General features: G+C 38.3%; 1 pseudogene; it reads right to left on the reverse strand.

Moving 5' to 3' along the window:
- Positions 1-2616: 2616 nt before the first annotated feature.
- On the reverse strand, positions 2617-3326 carry LOC129489571 (DNA-directed RNA polymerase III subunit RPC7-like; annotated as a pseudogene).
- Between the last annotated feature and the right edge of the window lie 3474 nt (positions 3327-6800).

Below are 6800 nucleotides of genomic sequence, written 5' to 3' on the forward strand. Positions count from 1 at the left end.
CATATACATATACATATATTTGTATATGTACACACACACACACACACGCACACACATTTTCTTTATCTGTTCATTTGTTGATGGTCACTTAGCTTGATTCTGTATCTTGGCTATTGGGAATAGTGCAGAAATACACATGGAGTGCAGACATCTCTTTCATATACTGGTTTTCTTTCATTTGTGGAGGGATTAGTGGATCCTGTGGTATTTCTGTTTTTAGTTTTTTGAGGAACCTCCACACTGTTTTCCATAATGGCCATATTAATGTAATTTCCCACTGACAGTGTATAAGAATTCCCCTTTCTCTGCATGCTTGCCAACATTTGTTATTTTTTTGTCTTTTTGATCAGGATATCTTATTGTGGTTTTGATTTGCATTTTCCTAATGATTAGCAATGTTGAGCATTTTTCATATACCTGTTGGCCATTTGTTTTTCTTCTTTTGAGAAATGTCTATTAGATCATTTGCCCTTTTATTTTTTTGAATATGAGAGTCTTGCTTTGTTGCCCAGGCTGGACTTGAACTCCTGGGCTCGAACAACTATCTGCCTCAGCCTCCCAAGCAGCTGGGACTGCAGGCACACAATCACTAGCTCATGTACTCATTTTAAAATCTGGTTACTTGCTTTTTTGCTGTTGAGTTGTTTGAGTTCCATGTGTCCTGCTTATTAATCCCTTGCTGGATGCACAATTTCAAATATTTTCTACTCTTCTACAGGTTGTCACTTTACTCTATTGATTGTTTACCTTGCTGTGCAGAAGCTTTTTAGTTTGATAGAATCCCTTTATCTATTTTGCTTTTGTTGCTTGTGTTTTCGAGATCTTATTAAAAAAAATTTTTGCTCAGACTAATGTCAGGAAGCATTTCCCCATGTTTCTTTCTAGTGGTTTCGTAGTTTCATGTCTTCAGATTTAAGTCTTTAATCCATTTTCAGTTGATGTTTGTATACAGTGAGAGATAGGGGTCTAGTTTCATTCTTCTGCATACAAATATCTAACTTTCTTAGCAACATGTATTGGAGAGACTGTCTTTTCCCCAGTGTATGTTCTTGGTGTCTTTGTCAAAAATCCATTGGCTGTAAATACATTAATTTATTTCTGGGTTCTTTTTTTTCTTTCAGGCTCAAGGTTGAGTTTAATAGTACAGGTAGAAATAGAATCTAGGGATCTGATTCTCACATTAGAGGATAATATCTTCCCAAAGGGGAAAAATAAAATTATTTCTTTTGGTAGATAACATTGATAAATCATTTTTGAAATATATAATATAAATTTCCTTGAAAATTTTTGGCATTTGTGAGTCTTTGTAGGTTGAGGTTTTTAGGTATTTTTCCCGAAAAATATATAAAGTTAGGGGAGCTAGCTTTAAACGACAAAAAAATTACTCTTAATTTCAAAATGACCTGATTTCATTTTGCATTTTTATATAAATCAATTGTACAGCTTGACTACTCTGAAACATAAAAGGCCACCACACTTCATAGAGTTCACACACATGCATTCTACAGTGATATTTATATGACCAGAACTTATTTCACACTTACATAAAGTTTAAAATTAAAATGTCTTAGTCAAATTTTTCATAAGCCCAACTATTTGAAGATGTCAAAGTTATTACAGTGGAATAATTAATTCATATATCATACGGTATTAAGTTAGTCCCCAATTCAAGTATTTATAATATTCACCCCACGTGAAAGTTTCTTTGTACTGTCTAAGATGTGAGCTGTGAAATTTATATGGTTCAGTTTGGTATTTTTCCCTGTGTGCATGTTTTCTATCACAAAACCTCTATTTCACAATTCTGTACTTATAAGAGCCCAGGTTGGTTTATGTATTCATAATGCAGTAGTCTAGAACATACCATGTAAAAGTAAAAAATAAAATTACTTTCAAGTTTCTTTGTTTTTAAAGTGCTCCATGTGCTGTATTATATCAACTTTCAGGTTATAGAAATCCACTATGACTAGCAATAGTTTTACAAAAGATCAGCAGTTAAGCAAGCATGATTTCTTCAAGTATGTATACATAGATTAAGAGAGCAAAAATTCTTTAGGCACATTCATATTCAAATAATACAAAAAACCCCACAAGAGTACATAAGAGAGATGGCAGAGGTGTTTAGAAGGAAGGTCAGAGTGTCAGGGACTAATTTGTAAGGTAATTAGTATGTAAACTCAAAGTGGTTTTGAATATTTTGGTAACAAATATTTGTCCAAAAAAAAAAAAAAAAAGGCCGGGCGCGGTGGCTCAAGCCTGTAATCCCAGCACTTTGGGAGGCCGAGGCGGGCGGATCACGAGGTCAGGAGATCGAGACCATCCTGACTAACACGGTGAAACCCCGTCTCTACTAAAAAAAATACAAAGAAAAAAATTAGCCGGGCGTGTTGGCGGGCGCCTGTAGTCCCAGCTACTCGGGAGGCTGAGGCAGGAGAATGGCGTGAACCCGGGAGGCCGAGCTTGCAGTGAGCCGAAATCGCGCCACTGCACTCCAGCCTGGGGTACAGAGCAAGACTCCGTCTCAAAAAAAAAAAAAAAAAAAAAAAAAAAAAAAACCAGAAACAAAAATACTTATTCCTTATCGGAAAAAAATACAAAACAAATCTGTCTAAATGTTCAGAAGCTGCATCATAAAAATATTTTTTGAAAGATTTCATGCCTAATAGGTTGCTTCATCCATGTTGTCATCACTGTCTGGGCCAAAATCATTTCCATCTTCAAAGTATGAATTAATGTAGTCATTTTCCTCTTCTTGCTCTTCTTTATCATATCCCTCCTGTTCTGCAGCATCATCGTCATCGTCGTCACCACCTTCTTTACTTTCCTCTTTGCTTCCTTCTTTCTTTTCATTTTCCTCATCTGAATTTTCACCGTCACCTTTCTTTCCCAATTTCTCAATTTTTTTCAACACATCTGAAGTATTAGTGAAGTGCCTTTGCCTGCGTCTTTTGCTTTTTTGGGTTTTGGGCCTGTGTTTTTACATTTATTTCTTGGCATTATCTCTCTTGGAAGTCTTCTCCAATCTGGTATCCATTCTTCTTTATATACCTTCATGTATCTTTTACTATACCTTCAATATCTTGTCTTTCTTCAGTTGTTTCAATAAAATAAGGCATTCTTTTCATTGTTTCTCTCAACTCCTGTTTCAAAGCTAGCATATATTCTTCATCTTCTGTTTTCAGTGGCACTGATTTATAATCTGCATCAGGAAATAGTGGGGGTGGTTTCAACACTACATAAGGTAACTTTTCACCTTTGCTAAATCCAACAGCCTCAATATTAAAGGTATAAGCAGCACATCCTCCTCTTCCTTCATTCCCAGCCATCAGAACTAGTTATACTAAACGAGTGGGCAAGTTCTGAAAGGCATCTGCCTGGCTGCACTCCTGCCCAGCATGTCAGCGCTCGATTGGTACACCCACAAGTCTCTAGGTGATAATATCTTCTGGATTCAAGAACACTTCTATGAGTTGGGCAACCATGCCAACATGTGGCTTGTGTGTGGCTCCAAGCAGGACATGGTGATTGATACAGGCCTGGGGCTGTGCAGCCTCCCTGAGTACCTGTACTCCTGGGGCCGCTTGTAGGACCTCAGGGCCAAAGAACTATTTTTGGGTTCTTAATTTATTCTTTTCTATTGGTCTATGTGTCTGTATTTAAGCCAGCACCATGCTGTTTTGGTTACTATAGCTTTGTAGTATATTTTGAAGTCAGGTAGTGTGATATCCCCAGCTTTGTTCTTTTGGCTCAGGATTGCTTTGACTATTCAGGGTCTTCTGTGGTTCTATATAATAATTTTAGGGTTGTTCTTTCTGTTTCTGGAAAGAATGTTATTGGTATTTTCATAGGGATTGCATTGAATCTGTATATCATTTTTGGCAGTATGGACATTTTAACAATATTAATTCTCCTAATCTATGAACATGTAATATCTTTTCATTTTTTGTGTCCTCTTCAATTTTCTTTCATCAGTATCTTATAGTTTTCATTATAGAGACTTTTTACCTCTGGTTAAATTTACTTCTGGGTATTTTTTTTTCCTAGCTATTGTCAATGGGATTGCTTTCTTGGTTTCTTTTTCAGATTGTTCATTATGGGCAAATAGAAATGCTGCTGCTTTTTGTATGATGAGTTTGTATCCTGCAACTTTATTGAATTTGTTTATTAGTTCTAACAGTTTTTTGGTGGAGTTTTTAGGTTTTTAAATCATATTGCCTGGAAACGGGGACAGTTTGAATTCCTCCTTTCCAATTTGGATGCCTTTTATTTCCTTCTCTTGCTTAATTGCTCTGGCTAGGACTTGAAGTACTATGTTGAATAACAGTGGTGAAAGTGAGCATCCTTATCTTGTTCCAGATCTTAGAGGAAAGGCTTTCAACATTTCCCCATTCGGTATAAAATTAGTACTAATATGTTAGCTGTGGGTTTGTCATATATGACCTTTATTGTTTTGAGGTATGTTCATTTTATACCTAGTTTGTTGAGAGTTTTTATCATGAAATAATGTATTTTATCAAGCACTTTTTCTCCATCTATTAAAATGATCATATGGTTTTGTCCTTCATTCTGATGATGTGATTTATCACATTTAGTGATCTTCATATGTTGAAATATCCTTGCACCTTGATCATGGTATGTAATCTTTTTGATATGCTGTTAGATTCAGTTTGCTAGTATTTTGCTGAGAAATTTTGCAACTATGTTCATCAGGAATATTGGCCTATAGTTTTCTTTTTTGGTTGTGTCCTGGTTTGCTTTTGGCATCAGGGTAATGCTGGTCTTGTAGAATGAGTTTGGAAGAATTCCTTCCCCTTCAATTTTCTGGAATAGTTGGAGAAAAAAATAGTATTAGTTCTTTAAAAGTTGTAGAATTCAGCAGTGAAGCCAACCAGTCTAAAGGGAGCAATTTTGAGGCCTTCCACAGATACCCTCAGATCCTACCTATGGCAACCTCTGCTGGCTTTAATCAAAACCTACCCCCTCTAAGGCAATTCTACCTCATCCTCCTGAATTGGAGTGGGGAGTTGCTTCTCTCTACACATCCGTAGAGGGGTTTTACATGCAAAGATGACATTTTGTCACCCCTCCCTTACTTTCAAAGCAATTCCTGGTAGAGTTCAGAACATCTCAGCCCTGTCTACAGAGAAGTGGGTCTGCATAGTCCTTTGTGGATTCTGCAGGGCTGTGTGTGTGACCCATGTGGGGCCAAGGACACAAGATCCTACCTATGATCTGGTCTTCACTCCTTCTCAGGGAATGGGGCCAACTCATATTTTGGCCTGAGTCAAATAGATCTAAGTTTGAATTCTGCTTCAGCCACTGTCTAGCTGTATAACATTGTGCCTCTTACTTTTTCTGAGCCTGGTTTCCACATATGCAAAATAGGGATAACAACATGTATTTTGCAGGGTAGTTATGAGGCCTCAATGATCCAAATGACCATGCCGTGTACTAGCTGTGTGACCTTAAGCAAGTTACTTAATCCTTCGTACCTCTGTACTTATGGGTTTTTATGAGGTATGAGTGCGTTAATATTTGCAAAAAGCACACGACAGTACCTTGTGCATACAAGGCATTACTTAGTGTTAACTATTGTTAATATTAAGGTATGTAAACTGGCTGATGTGCAAAAGGCCTTCAATAAATGTAAGCTATTTTATCTTCTCCTTCTCAAGCCCACAGTTTCTGGCTACAGGAGTCTGGTTTCTCTGAGGCCACCATGGAGTTCCAGGCAGCCCGTTTATCTGGATTTGAATAGTTTTAAGTGGCCTTGGTTCGCCTTCTAGCACCTAAAAAATAAAGTAACAGAGACACCTAGTGGGAGCTGGTAGCAAGTGCTCCAGCAAGTCTGAGTGCCTGTGTCTGGGGTCAGGTGGAGACCCGGAGGATGGTACCGCTGTGGCCCATGAGTGCACAATGAGGCCAACAGGCTCTCTGGAGCCATGCCAGTGCAGCCTTCACCAATGGGAAGCCCTGCTCATCCACCCTGCAGCTGGTCCTTGTCACCAAGGCTCTGTTCTGAACAACCTCTGGGGACAGAGAGTCTGTTGCTGTATCAGCTCACACTGGTGGACCTAGCCTCAGGTAGTGGTGGGAGATGTAGGAAAGCAGACAGGTTCCTGCTTTGAGGAGCTGGCAGAAAACGATTGGACTTAGCACTTTTTTTGCTGTGTGACTGTGGATGAATCATTTAGCATCTCTGAGCTCCAGTTTCCTTGTGTGCAAAAACAGAGTTAGTAATGGTGAGGATGGTTTAAAATGATGGATGTAGAAAGTGAAGCACTGAGTCTACGCCTATACCCCCTTGAATGCACCCGAACTTGTCCGATCTCAGAAGCTAAACAGGGTCAGGCCTGGTTAGTACTTGGATGTGACAAAGTTAAGCACTGTGCTGTTGACACACAGAAAGCACCCAATAAATGGTAGCTGTTGTTGTTATTGTTATGATTTTATGGTGGATAAATGCACATGAAATAATTAGGGAATAAATCCACACAATATTGAACCAAGTGAAAGTCATCGTAGTTTATAGCAGGTGAGAGACAGGGCTATTCTAGATCTGCAGTAGTTAGGTGAGGCCTCATGGAGGAGACCAGATCTCTGATGAGCCTCTGACTGCAACAACAAACAAATTATACTCCTACTGGCTGAAACAATTATGGGGTGTGTTGGCTCATGTAACTTGGTAAGATTTGATCCAGTGCCTTGATGATGTCACGAGGACCCAATCTTTTCTTTTAAAAATATTCTTGTAACATAAAAAACATACAAAAAGATCTAGAAAACGACATAGCATTCAC

This window comes from Symphalangus syndactylus, chromosome 1 (genome assembly GCF_028878055.3).
Source record: "Symphalangus syndactylus isolate Jambi chromosome 1, NHGRI_mSymSyn1-v2.1_pri, whole genome shotgun sequence".
Classification (NCBI taxonomy): Eukaryota; Metazoa; Chordata; class Mammalia; order Primates; family Hylobatidae; genus Symphalangus; species Symphalangus syndactylus.